Below are 13,799 nucleotides of genomic sequence, written 5' to 3'. Positions count from 1 at the left end.
TCAAACCGGGACTTTGTATATTCCATACTGTACTGTATGAACCTTCCTTGTGCATTTTTGATCAAACACACATTAGCCCCCAAGTGCCATGATTAAAACTTGTATTAATCCTTGGGACTTCAATAATCAGCAGAAAAATGATCCGCATTAGCCCGCAAGTGCCAAGTGTATAACTGGTTATATGCTTGGGACTTTGACAAAGATATTAACATGCTCTTCTTACTGTTGCAGAGTGAGATAAACCAACAAGTCTTGCAAATTGCTGACCTCCAAGAAAAATCTGAAATCCCAACAAGCAGAAACCACCAAGGCCAAGGATGAATTGAAAACCGCCTTAACCACCATGGAGCAGCTCAAGGAATGGTTCAAGTCTGAGCAGGCCAACTGGGATATTGAAAAGGCCGGATTGCTGAAGCGGGCAGAAGACACTGAATCAGCCCTTAAACCGGTGACAGAGGAGCTTACTCGATTAAAGCGCCAAGTCAATGCCATGACCTCTGCAATATTTGGTAAGCACTGTTTGCCAAGGCTTTATGAATATTTTGCTTGGAAATTTCTCCGGTTTAACATGAACTTCTTAAACCGCTATAGGTAGTCGCATTGCTCATCTGGGTTCTGATATGCGGAAGAAACTCAAGGCCGTGTATACGCTGATTGAACAGCTGTATACCGGCGTCCAATGGGTTATTTGTGCCACTTCTTATGACAATGCGGCTCCAACACTGATCAAGGACACGCTGTACCGGCTATCTATGACGCCAGCGCAGATAGAAGAGTTAAAGTGATCCGCTGCCCGGGCTGGCACTTTATTAGCACTGACTCGCGCCAAGGCATGGATAGATGATCTTGATCCGGCTGATATAGCCAAGGGCTTCCCCAGTGAACAAGAAAACGGCGAAGTTTTTGAGAACGACGCCCTCAAAAGGGTAACAAGGGAGATGCGTCCTCTGGTGAGTCAGTTGGCAGAAGAGGCTAACCTGACGGTTCACCGATCCTTCTACGACGCAAACAACAAACGAGTTGAAGCTGTTATTCCTGAAGTGCGGAACCTTGTTCCACCAATCCGTAAGCACACTTACGCCCCTGACGTTGATCCGGCTGAGCTTATAAGTGAAGAGGCTGTCTTTCAGGCCTTAACCCGGATTGACTGGACCACCAATGACTTCCAGCCAGTGGATGGGGAGGAGGAAGCTGAACCGACGCCAGATGACCCATCTACTTCACATCAACCCGGTGATGAAGCTTAATCCGTCAATCCGGTTGATATGTCAGAAACTGTCCTTTGTGAAACAATTCCATATTTTGGGCCTCTGAGTGCCTTGTAATAGGGTAGCAAAAACTATTTTGATCTGCTGCCATCGTGCAGTAGGAGATACTTTATGTGATCCGCCATGTCAATATCAATTTTGGTTCAAGTATCATAATATGCAACTCTTGTGTGTACATAAAAAAGAAAATGATCCTGGCGGTTTACCGCAGGACGGGTCATAATGCCCAAGAAAAGGCCTGATTGATAATCAAACCGTAAAAATATGAAATGATTCATACCTGTTATGTAATATCCCTGTTTAGTTGGCTGGTCAACTTTGATTGTAATAAGGGTGAAAACCCAAATATGAAATTCTTGTATAACTCCATCATGTACTGACGTCGTATAGTAAATCATACCGGGTGATGATGCACACCAGATGATCAAAGCTGGTGATAGGTAGTCAAAGCCAGGCCGGGTTAACAAACTCCGGTTTAAGAATAAGGTCTGTCAACGTGTAGTTGCAAACCAAGCCGGTTTAAAGAATACTGGGCTAATAAGATGACTGGCCAGGCCAAAAAAATCGGTTTAACATAAAATTCAGCAAAACACAAATAAAACCGTGTAGTCGAGGCTTTTTGAGGGCTGCCAGGCCCAAATTCGAGGCTTTTTGTGGGCTGCCAGGCCGCTGAGTTGAACCATTTAACAAAGCCTTTTAAGATGGACCTCCAACTAACCAATCACCATTTTAACTTTGACAAGTGCAGGGTCTCAATGAGAGTAACTGTCAAACGTTCGGAGGGCCGTGCCAGGATGACCTGGATAGGAGTGTCTTCCTTGATGAAGGCAGGTTAACCCGGGGTTTTAGGTAAATATAACAGGCTTCCAAGCCGTGGGTCGATACCTAGCTACAAGGGTCCATTCAAACTCCTTGGTATTTGACACAAGGAGCCCCCAAGTAACGTGATGAGCTGTGCTCATTGGGTGCCTATGTTTGAGTTGTGCATAGCAGCAAGACTCTCTTTGGCCCCTTGGGTGTGAAGCTCCCAAGCTATGTTGTGGCGTGATAGCCGGTTTAACAGGTAGTACTCCGCTTTGTCAGCTGAAGCCCCCATGTAACTCAAAGAATGTTTGAGAAAAAACAGCAGAGGCCCCGCTTAGAGCAAGGACGATGCTGATTTATTTATTGATCATAATATATACATTGTCGAAATATGTACAAAAGAAGAGCCTATGGCTCAAGTGTAATAAGGCCGGAGGAGAGCTATGTTCCACGGCCGCCGGGTCTCCTCCTCAGAGTTGCGTGAGTTGTCTCGAATGTCAATGAGGTAGTATGATCCGTTGTGCAGATTTTTGCTGACCACGAAGGGTCCTTCCCAAGGCGGGGATAACTTGTGCATGTCAGTCTGATCCTGGATGAGCCGGAGCACCAAGTCACCTTCTTGAAAGGTTCGTGTCCTAACCCGGCGGCTGTGATAACGCCGCACGTGATAAACCGCCGATCGAGCCAGAGCCATATCCCGTTTCTCATCTAACAGGTCTAGTGCCTCTTGACGAGCTTACTCGTTGTCCGCTTCAACATAATTAGCAACCCGGGGCGAGTCATGACGTATATCACTTGGGAGAACTGCCTCTGCCCCGTATATCATAAAGAAAGGCGTGTAACCTGTTGAGCAATTGGGGGTGGTGTTGATACTCCACAACACAGAAGGTAATTCTTCCACCCAACAACCCGGCGTCTGCTTCAAGGGAATCATGAGCCGGGGTTTAAGACCCTTCAAAATTTCTTGATTAGCACGCTTCGCTTGACCGTTGGACTGAGGGTGCGCCATAGATGCTAGGTCAAGCCGGATGTGCTCTCTCTGACAGAAATCCTCCATCTCACCTTTGGAAAGGTTGGCACCATTATCCGTGATAATACTGTGTGGAAAGCCAAAACGGAAGATAATATTTTTAAGAAATTGAACCGCCGTAGCTGCATCACACTTGCTGACAGGCTCCACTTCAACCCACTTGGTGAATTTATCAACTGCTACCAACAGGTGGGTCTTCTTATCCTGGGAATGTCTAAAGGGCCCCACCATATCAAGCCCCCAAGTAGAAAAAGGCCAAGCGATAGGAATCATCCGTAGTTCCTGAGCCGAAACATGAGCTCTGCGTGAAAATTTCTAACAAGCATCACATCGCTTTACCAGATCCTCCGCATCAGCATGAGCTGTCAACCAGTAAAACCCATGACGAAAAGCTTTTGCAACCAGGGACTTTGAACCGGTATGATGACCACAATCCCCTTCATGAATTTCCCGTAGGATCTCTTGGCCTTCTTCCGGAGAAACACAACGCTGAAATATGCCTGAAACGCTACAACGGTGTAACTCGCCATTGTGAATGACCATGGACTTGGATCGCCGGACTATCTGTCGAGCCAGGACTTTATCATTTGGTAGCTCGCCCTGGTTCATATACGCCAGATATGGAACCGTCCAATCCGGTACAACATGTAAAGCGGCCACCAACTAAGCCTCCGGATCAGGAACAGCCAAATCCTCTTCTGTAGGCAACTTAACAGACGGATTATGCAAGATATCTAAAAAGGTATTAGGAGGTACCGGTTTACGCTGAGATCCAAGCCGGCTTAAAGCGTCTGCTGCTTCGTTTTTGCGCCGATCGATATGCTCAACCTGATACCCTTAGAAGTGACCCGCCACAATATCCACCTCACGCCTGTAAGCCGCCATGAGTGGATCCTTAGAATCCAAAGTACCAGAAACTTGCTGAGCCACCAGATCAGAATCTTCGAAACAACGAACTCGACTTAAGGTCATCTCTTTGGCCACACAGAGACCATGGAGTAAAGCTTCGTACTCAGCTGCATTGTTAGTACAAGGAAACATCAAGCGGAGGACATAGCAAATTTTATCACCTCGAGGGGAAGTAAGGACAACTCCAGCCCCCGAGCCTTCCAACTGCCTGGATCCATCAAAATGAATAGTCCAGTACATATTATCCGGTTTGTCTTCTGGTGCTTGCAACTCGGTCCAGTTATTGATAAAATCCACAAGGGCCTGAGATTTGATGGCATTTCGAGGTACATACTTTAAACCGTGTGGACCAAACTCGATTGCCCACTTGGCAACCCGGCCAGTTGCTTCTCTGTTTTGAATGATATCGCCCAAAGGGGCAGAACTAACCACTGTGATGGGATGGCCTTGAAAATATTGCTTGAGTTTTCGACTGGCCATAAAAACCCCGTACACCAACTTCTGCCAATGTGGATAGCGTTGTTTTGACTCGATCAGGACTTCACTGACGTAGTATACAGGTCGTTGAACCGGATATTCCTTTCCAGCTTCTTTACGCTCAACCACAATTGCCACACTGACCGCTTGGGCATTGGTAGCCACGTATAAAAGCAAAGGCTCATTATCAACTGGGGCTGCAAGAATTGATGGTTCAACCAACTGCCGCTTTAGCTCCTCAAAAGCCGCATTGGCTGCGTCACTCCAGACGAAATCATCCGTCTTTTTCAACATCCGATACAAAGGAATTGCCTTCTCTCCCAAATGACTGATAAACCGGCTAAGGGCTACAATCCGACCTGCTAGACGCTGAACATCATTGATACACTTCGGCTTGGCCAGGGATGTGATTGCCTTAATCTTTTCCAGATTAGCCTCAATGCCCCTGTTGGACACAAGAAAACCGAGAAGCTTGCCTGCCGGAACACCAAAGACACATTTATCCGGATTAAACATCATCTTGTAAACCCGAAGATTGTCAAACGTCTCCTTGAGATCATTTATCAACATCTCCTTTTTTTGGATTTTACCACAATGTCATCGATGTAGGCATGAACATTACGCCAAATCTGCGTGTGAAGGCAATTCTGCACACAACGCTAATAAGTTGCCTGGGCACTCTTGAGCCCAAAGGGCATAGAAACATAGTAGAAGGCTCCAAAGGGAGTGATGAAGGCTGTCTTCTCCTAGTCCTTAACTGCCATCTTGATCTGATGATATCCTGAATAAGCATCCAAAAAACTCAGGGGCTCACAACCCGCCTTCGCATCAATTATCTGATCAATCCGCGGGAGAGCAAAGGGATCAGCCGGGCAAGCCTTATTCAAGTCCGTGTAGTCTACACAAATACGCCAGGTGCCATTTTTCTTAAGAACATGCACCGGATTAGCCAACCATTCAGGATGAAACACTTCGACTATAAATCCAGCAGCCAACAGCCCGGCTACCTCTTCACCAATTGCCTTGCGTCTTTCTTCATTAAAGCGACGAAGAAATTGCTTGAACGGTTTAAACTTTGGATCAATATTAAGAGTGTGCTCAGCGAGTTCCCTCGATACACCTGGCATGTCAGAAGGCTTCCTTGCAAAAATGTCCCGGTTCTCACGGATGAACTCGATGAGCGCGCTTTCCTATTTTGGATCCAGATTGGTGCTGATGCTGAACTGCTTGGACGAATCGCCAGGCACGAAGTCAACAAGCTTTGTCTCGTCAGCCGGTTTGAAATGCAAGGTTGGGTCATGCTCAGTGGTGGGCTTCTTCAGAGGGGTCATATCTGCCGGATCAACATTCTCCTTATAAAACTTCAGCTCCTCTATAGCACAAACTGACTCAACATAAGCCGCCTCACCTTCCTCGCAATCCAAAGCGATTTTTCGACTTCCATGAACCGTGATAGTCCCTTTATGACCCGGCATCTTGAGCTGTAAATAAATCTAATAAGGTCTCGCCATGAATTTTGCATAAGTCGGCCGCCCAAACAGTGCATGCAACGGGCTCTGGATTCTCACTACCTCAAAGGCCAATGTCTCAGACCGGGAGTCATGCTCATCACCAAACACTACTTCCAAAGCGATCTTACCTACAGGATATGCCAATTTACCTGGTACCACACCATGAAAAATAGTGTTGGACGGTTTAAGATTCTTGTCTGTCAACCCCATGCGATGGAAGGTCTCATAATACAGAATGTTGATATTGCTTCCTCCATCCATGAGTACCTTGGTGAACTTATAACCTCCCACCTGAGGCGCCACCACCAAAGCCAGCTGACCCGGATTGTCAACCCGGGGCGGATGATCCTCCCTACTCCACACAATAGGCTGCTCGGACCACCGCACATAACGTGGAACTGCCGGTTCAACAGTATTGACTGCCCTCTTGTGAAGCTTTTGGTCAGGCTTGCACAAACTAGTGGTGAATACATGATACTGTCCACCATTCAACTGCTTTGGGTGACTCTGGTAACCCGACTGCTGCTGACTCCCTTGGTTATTCTGCTGGTTATTACCACCTTGGTTGTTCTGGTTGCCATGATTATTCTGAAACCCAGAGTTTGAACCGCCGCCACCATGAAAACCTGGACCTGAACCGCCCGACGAACCCTGATCATATCGGAAAAGATCAGAGTTTTTGAACTCCTTCATAATGTTACAATCTTTCCAGAGATGCGTTGCGGGAGCCTCCTTGGTCCCATGCTTTGGACAGGGCTGATTCAACAAACGCTCCAAATTCATCGCCCCGCCGCGCTGGGGCGGTTTACCTTTACGACGCTGCACATTAGCGTTAGCCACAAAATCTGAATCCGCTTTACGCTTACCATTATTCCCATGGCCTCCTTGGCTGTGCTGCTGTCCCTTTGCACCGCCATTCTTCTTTCCCTTCTCCGATTTCTCATTATTAGAATCGGGATCCTTGGTATTATCAGAATCAGCATACTTGACCAAGGCTGCCATGAGGGTTCCCATGTCATTGCAGTGGCACTTGAGCGGTCCCAACTTCATCTTCAGTGACTTAAACCGGCAATTGCGCTCCAGTGTTATAATCGCTTGACCAGCGTTAATCCGGTCGGACGAGTGCAAAACTTCTGAAACCCGGCGTACCCAATGAGTTGTTGACTCATTCTCCCCTTGAACAAAAGCATCCAAATCCACAATGGACATGGGATGTTTGCACGTGTCTTTGAAATTGGCTATAAACCGGGCCTTCAACTGATCCCATGACTCGATGGAATTAGCTGGCAGATTTTTCAACCAAGTACGAGCTGTTCCTTCCAACATCATTGTGAAGTACTTTGCACAGGCCGCTTCATCCACATCCAGCATCTCCATTGCCATCTCATAACTCTCAACCCACGCCTCAGGTGGCTGATCCGCCGTGTAGTTAGGTACTTTGCATGGACCCTTGAAATCTTTGGGCGGACGCACATTACGGAGAGCCGGAATTGAGACACGACACTCCCCAGGAACTGAAGGCAAGCCCCGTGCCTCGGTCAACTGACGCTACTGGCTGAATCGGGGCGGGTTGATAATGACCCAAAGCGGCATCCCTTCGTGCCCTGCCATGATCCACCACATCTTGGGCATTACGATGCCGCGCGCTGCTAGACACCTCCGGTTCATCCATACGCCTGCTATAGCTTGGGCTCGGACGAGGGGTTGAATGAATTCTATCCTGACTATATGAATAAGCCTGCTGCTGCACCATGGCGGTTTGAAGAAGGTCTCTCGCTCGCCGAGTTTCAATTGCTGCTATTGAATCACCCTCCATCAGAATGGCTGCCAGGCGTGATGCTGCGGCAATCATGTTATCCAGAGGGCTCGAGAAGTGACCCGGTGGTGTAGACACGTATTGCGGCGGGTTATCTATTCGTCGGAGGGGCTCTGCTCTCCGTAGTTGATCCGGGGCTGTCCTAGGCGCATCAGTCCGTTTTGCAGCTGCCGGATTTCTCGGCCCAGCGCCTGGCGTTTGAAAGAGATTTAGCCCTTCATAAATCGGCGGCAGACAGGACCGGTACTTCCTTCACATTACATCCTCTGATGCGGTCCGATCCAGCATGAGCTGGTAATTCTGTGCCTGTATCCGCTGAGACTGGGCATCCAAAGCAGCTCGTTCTTCAGCCATCCTAGTATCCTCAGCTGTCAGGTCCTCCTTAGCCTGTGTTATTTGGTCCTTCAGCTTTGCAACGTCCGTTGTGCTGATTCCGCGTCTCCGGGGTGACTGCTGTGGTTAACAAGTTCGCCCAGGCATCCATCAATCCGGAGAGGACTTGAGCCGGTCGACGCGCCGGGACTCCTGCCGTGGCTGCTGATCCGGTATTCATTGCTGCGGTGGATGAAGACTGCAACATGGGTTGTGTTCCGACCATGTAAAAAGCAACCCGACTTGGCGGTTCAAGGAGGTCTGGAATACTGTTGCCATCGGAATATCCTTCGAACACACCGCTATGAATCTAGTACAAGGACTCAGTTTCGCCAGTGGATGACTCGCCGTCGAAATATACAGCCGCCTCGCCTTCAGACACCATTTCAGATCCGATCCCATGGACACATCCTACGAACACACGCTTCATGGAGGGCTTAACCCAGGCTGGACTCGCACGCTAAGCCGTCTCGACGAGGTCGGTGCAGATGTCCGGCTCAGGGCCCGGTTCGCCGATCTTGCCAATGAAGACATGAATTCCGCCGAAGGGGACCAGGTACCGTACTCGATTGACCGGCCTCGGGCCCCATCCTTCGCCATCGATGTAGAGCTTGCCGCGACGACTCTTGGTCATCTGGCCGATCACGTACCCCTTAAGTCCTTTAGAGCAGCCCTTCAAGAACTCGACACCATCGTGCGATAGCCCCACGGTGGGCGCCAACTGTCGTGGAATTAACACATCAGATGTCCTCATGAAAGGACTTAGTCGTGGAGCCATCGCAACGGGTTAGATTGAAGGGATTAAACCAGACAAGGGACACGAGAGTTTATACTAGTTCGGCCCCTTCGATGAAGGTAAAAGCCTACGTCTAATTGTGATGGAATTGATTGGGTTTCGATGACCAGGGAGCAAAATATGCTTGCCTGAGTCTCGAGTTGTTGTCTGTTGTCCCTGAACCGCCGCCGGGTCGTCCCTTTATATACATAGGTTGACGCCCGGCCGGTCTACAGAGATCCAAACCGACTCATACAAAGCGTTCGGTTCGGTCTCTCCTTCCCTAACTTACATTACAAGTTACATAGTCATGGCGGTTTACCACTATGGGCCCTAATCCGCCTTTGGGCTATTAGGCCTCTAAGCTTGATTTAATAACTTCACCATCTTCTGGATTCTTCATGGGCTTTGGTATAGTTGAGGGTGAACTGGGCCCTCCTGGCTGGTTTACACTCAGTAGTTATATCCCCAACAGGTTGTGTTAATTATACAGAGCCCGATATAGTTCTTTTCAAAGGGAAAGCTGATGTATGTTATTCAAGGAGAGGAACTCGCCTCGCAATGCCGAAGACAATCCATATGCCAAAAACCTCGTCATTGAAGATTGGTTTAGGGGCTACTGAGGGAGTCCTAGACTAAGGGTCCCTCGGGCATCCGGTCTATTCAATATGGGCCGGACTGATGGGCCATCAAGATAAAGTAAGAAGGCCACCTCCCGTGTCTGGTTAGGACTCCTGTATGCGTGAACGACAAGATTAAGTGTCCGGATATACTGTTTCCTTTCTTGTAAACCGACTCTGACCCTAATCCCCTCCGGTGTCTATATAAATCGGAGGTCTTAGACCGGACATAGGATCATAACATTCATAGGCTAGACAATCTAGGGTTTATCCATTGTGATCTCGAGGTAGATCAACTCTTGTAACCCCTATACTCATCAAATACAATTAAGCAGGACGTAGGGTTTTACCTCCTTTAAGAGGGCCCAAACCTGAGTAAACATTGTGTCCCTTTGTCCATTGTTACCATTGATCCTCAGACATACAACTTGGGCCCCCTACCCGAGATCTGCCGGTTTTGACACTGACAGAAGCCTCCCCCAAGCTTGTGGGAGACTCTCTTCTTCAAGTTGCACAAAGTTAAATATTTCCTGTAAGGCAGCTTGTTTCTTATGAGCAAGAAAATATGTTTTTAGAGAAGTAATAAATCATATCCTAGGGACTACGCACACAATCAGGAGCAAGGGTATTATACCAAGCTTTAGCATCACCCTTTAATGAGAACATAAATAATTTGAGAATCTAATCATAGCGAATCTTCTCATCACGAGCAAAAAGGGTGGCTATGTCATTCCACTTAGTAAGATGTGCCACAACAGTTTCAGTTTCATAACCATGTAAAGGATCAGATTCAATCAAAGTAATTAACTCTGGGTTGACAGAGAATTCATAATCCTTATCATTAACAAAGATAGGTGAAGTAGCAAAATGAGGATCACATTTCATTTTAGCATTCAAAGTCTTTTCTTTATACTTGCATCATCTCTATCCTTACAAGCAAGAATGTCTCTAGTTGTCTCCTCAGCCATAACATAACCTTCCAGTACCTTTGGTAATTCATATCTAGGAGAACTAGGTGTAACAGGTGTTTCAAGATTTTCAGTCTCAAGCTCTTCATCAGTTTCAACAATCTCATTCTGTCTTACTCTAGAAATTTGGTCATCAAGAAATTCACCTAGTGGCACATTATCATCAAGCAAGGTACTAGCATCATCATGAGTAGCATTCATAGCAGAAGTAGCATCATCAGTAACTCGCGACATATCAGAATTGATAACATGTGGTGCTATTGCAAGTCTACTTATAACAGAAGGTGAATCTAAAGCGGAGCTGGATGGCAGTTCCTTACCCCCCCTCGTCTTAGAGGAAAAAAAATCTTAGTCTTAACATCCTTCAGATTCTTCATAGTGATAATTTGATAATAATCCCAAGTGACTCAACAAATATAGCTCTCCTCCCCAGCAACGACGCCAAAAAAGGTCCTGATAACCCACAAGTATAGGGGACCGCAATAGTTTTCGAGGGTAGAGTATTCAACCCAAATTTATTGATTTGACACAAGGGGAGCCAAAGAATATTTGCAAGTATTAGCAGCTGAGTTGTCAATTCAACCACACCTGGAGATTAATTATCTGCAGCAAAGTGATCAGTAGCAAAGTAGTATGATAGTTTTGGTAGTAGTAGCAATAGCAATAGTAACAGTAACAGTGATATCAATGATTTTGTAGCAAGTGCAATAGTGACAGTAGCAGTAGTAACTTAGCAGAAATAGTATAAGAGAAATTCGTAGGCATTGGATTGGTGAATTTGTTGGATGATATTCATCATATAACAGTCATAACCTAGGGCGATACGACACTAGCTCCAATTCATAAATATAATGTAGGTATGTATTTCGCAAATAGTCATACGTGCTTATGGAAAGAACATGCATGACATCTTTTGTCCTACCCTCCCGTGGCAGCGGGGTCCTATTGGAAACTAAGGGATATTAAGACCACCTTTTAATAGAGAACCAGAATAAAGCAAATACACATGGTGAATACATGAACTCCTCAAACTACAGTCATCACCGGGAAGTGTCCCGACTTCTGTCACTCCGGGTTTGCCGGATCATAACACATAGTAGGTGACTAGAACTTGTAAGATGGGATCTAGAACATAGATATAATGGTGATAACATAAATGGTTCCGATCTAAAATCGTTGCACCCGGGCCCAAAGTGACAAGCATTAAGCATGGCAAAGTCATAGCAACATCAATCTCAGAACATAACGGATACTAGGGATCAAGCCCTAACAAAACTAACTTGATTACATGATGAATCTCATCCAACTCCTCACCGACCAGTGAGTCTACGAAGGAATTACTCACTCTAGTGGGGACCATCATGGATTGGCGATGGAGAAGGGTTCGTGATGATGTAGATCGAAGATCCCCTTCTCCGGAGCCCCAAACGGACTCCAGATCTGGCCTCCCGATGAAGAATAGGAGGTGGCGGCGGCTCCGTCTTGTGCGCGATAATTCTTTCTCCCTATTTTTTCTCCAAATATGTGATTTTATAGTATTAGGGTTGGAGTCTGCGGGGCCACCAGGTGGGGACAACCCACCTGGGCGTGCCTGGAGGTGGGCGCCCTGGTGGGTTGTGTCCAAAACAAGAGGAAAAGCGTTAGGAAAAGTAGATACGACGGAGATGTATCACATACCGATGGAAAAAGGGAATTAAGTATGTTGGAATAACGTTTCGATTGATAAAGATCTTTATAGAATATGTAGGAACGAATATGGGCATCTAGGTTCCGCTATTGGTTGTTGACCGGAGAGGTGTCTCGGTCATGTCTACATAGTTCTCGAACCCGTAGGGTCCGCTCGCTTAATGTTCGTTGACAATATAATGTTATATGAGTAATATGATTTTGTGATCAAATGTTGTTCGGAGTCCCGGATGAGATTACAGACATGATGAGGAGTCTTGAAATGGTCGAGAGGTAAAGATTGATATATAGAACAATGGTATTCAGACACCGAAAGAGTTTCGGAGTGCACTGGGTAGTCGTCGGGGCAGCGGAAGGGGTTCCGGACACCCTCGGCAAGTGTATTGGCCTTATGGGACAAAGGGGGAGAAGGACACCAGCCCACAAGGGGCTGGTGCGCGCCTCCCACCCCTTGCCCACGTACCAAAGAGGGAGGGAAGGAAGGGGAAGCCCCCAAAGGTAGCCAAAACCCCCTTTCCTTCCCCCCTGAGGGAGTCCTGGATTAGGGGGTCCTCGGACAACCGGACTATATGCTTTGGCCGGACTGTTGGACTATGAAGATACAAGATTGAATACTTCATTCCGTGTCCGAGTGGGACTATCATTTGTGTGGAAGGCAAGCTTAGCAATTCGAATATGTAGATGTCCTTCTCTGTGATCGACTCTGTGTAACCCTAGCTCCCTCCGGTGTCTATATAAACTGGAGGGTTTAGTCCGTAGGACAACAACAATCATAATCATAGGCTAGCTTCTAGGGTTTAGCCTCTACGATCTCGTGGTAGATCAACTCTTGTAATACTCATATCAAGATCAATGAAGCAGGAAGTAGGGTATAACCTCCATCGAGAGGGCCCGAACTTGGGTAAACATTGTGTCCCCCGCCTCCTGTTACCATTAGCTTTAGACACACAGTTTGGGACCCCCTACCCGAGATCCGCCGGTTTTGACACCGACATTGGTGCTTTCATTGAGAGTTCCACTGTGCCGTCACGATAAGGCTTGATGGCTCCTTCAATCATCTTCAACAATGCAATCCAAGGTGAGGTTCTCCTCGGCGGATAGATCTTCATATTCGGCGGCTTCGTACTGTGGGCCAACTCGCTTGGCCATCTGGAGCAGATCGATAACTACGCCCATGGCCATCAGGTCAGGTTTGGAAGCTTGAACTATACTGCCGACATCCACGGAGATTTGATCTTCGACGGATTCGAGCCCATGACAGGTGTGCCGAACAGTCACGATGTGCATGACTTAGATCGGCCATCGAACAACGTTTAGGAGATCACACCTGCGGTTGCCCCGGCTCTTAATTTGGAGCAGATTGTGCCATCCGAGGACGAGTGGATAGACCCCGCCACGGAGGCCGCACACTCATCGGCGCTAGAGCCGAACACAGTCTCCACCTCCTAAGAGATCTGTGTCATTGGACCCTCGGACTCGTCTCTGGCCATAGGTTCCGAACCGCGTCCGTCCGTGCCTACTGAATCTGATTGGGCACCGATCATGGAGTTTACCTCCGCGGAT

At 47.3% G+C, this 13,799-nt stretch overlaps 1 pseudogene; it reads left to right on the top strand.

Moving 5' to 3' along the window:
- The first annotated feature begins 343 nt into the window (after positions 1-343).
- The window catches only part of LOC119309123, a 61,736-nt pseudogene continuing 48,280 nt past the window's right edge, over positions 344-13,799 (top strand).

This window comes from Triticum dicoccoides, chromosome 5B (genome assembly GCF_002162155.2).
Source record: "Triticum dicoccoides isolate Atlit2015 ecotype Zavitan chromosome 5B, WEW_v2.0, whole genome shotgun sequence".
NCBI classification, from domain to species: Eukaryota; Viridiplantae; Streptophyta; class Magnoliopsida; order Poales; family Poaceae; genus Triticum; species Triticum dicoccoides.
Note: the sequence above shows the minus strand (reverse complement) of the source record. Positions and strands in the feature narration are given on the sequence as shown.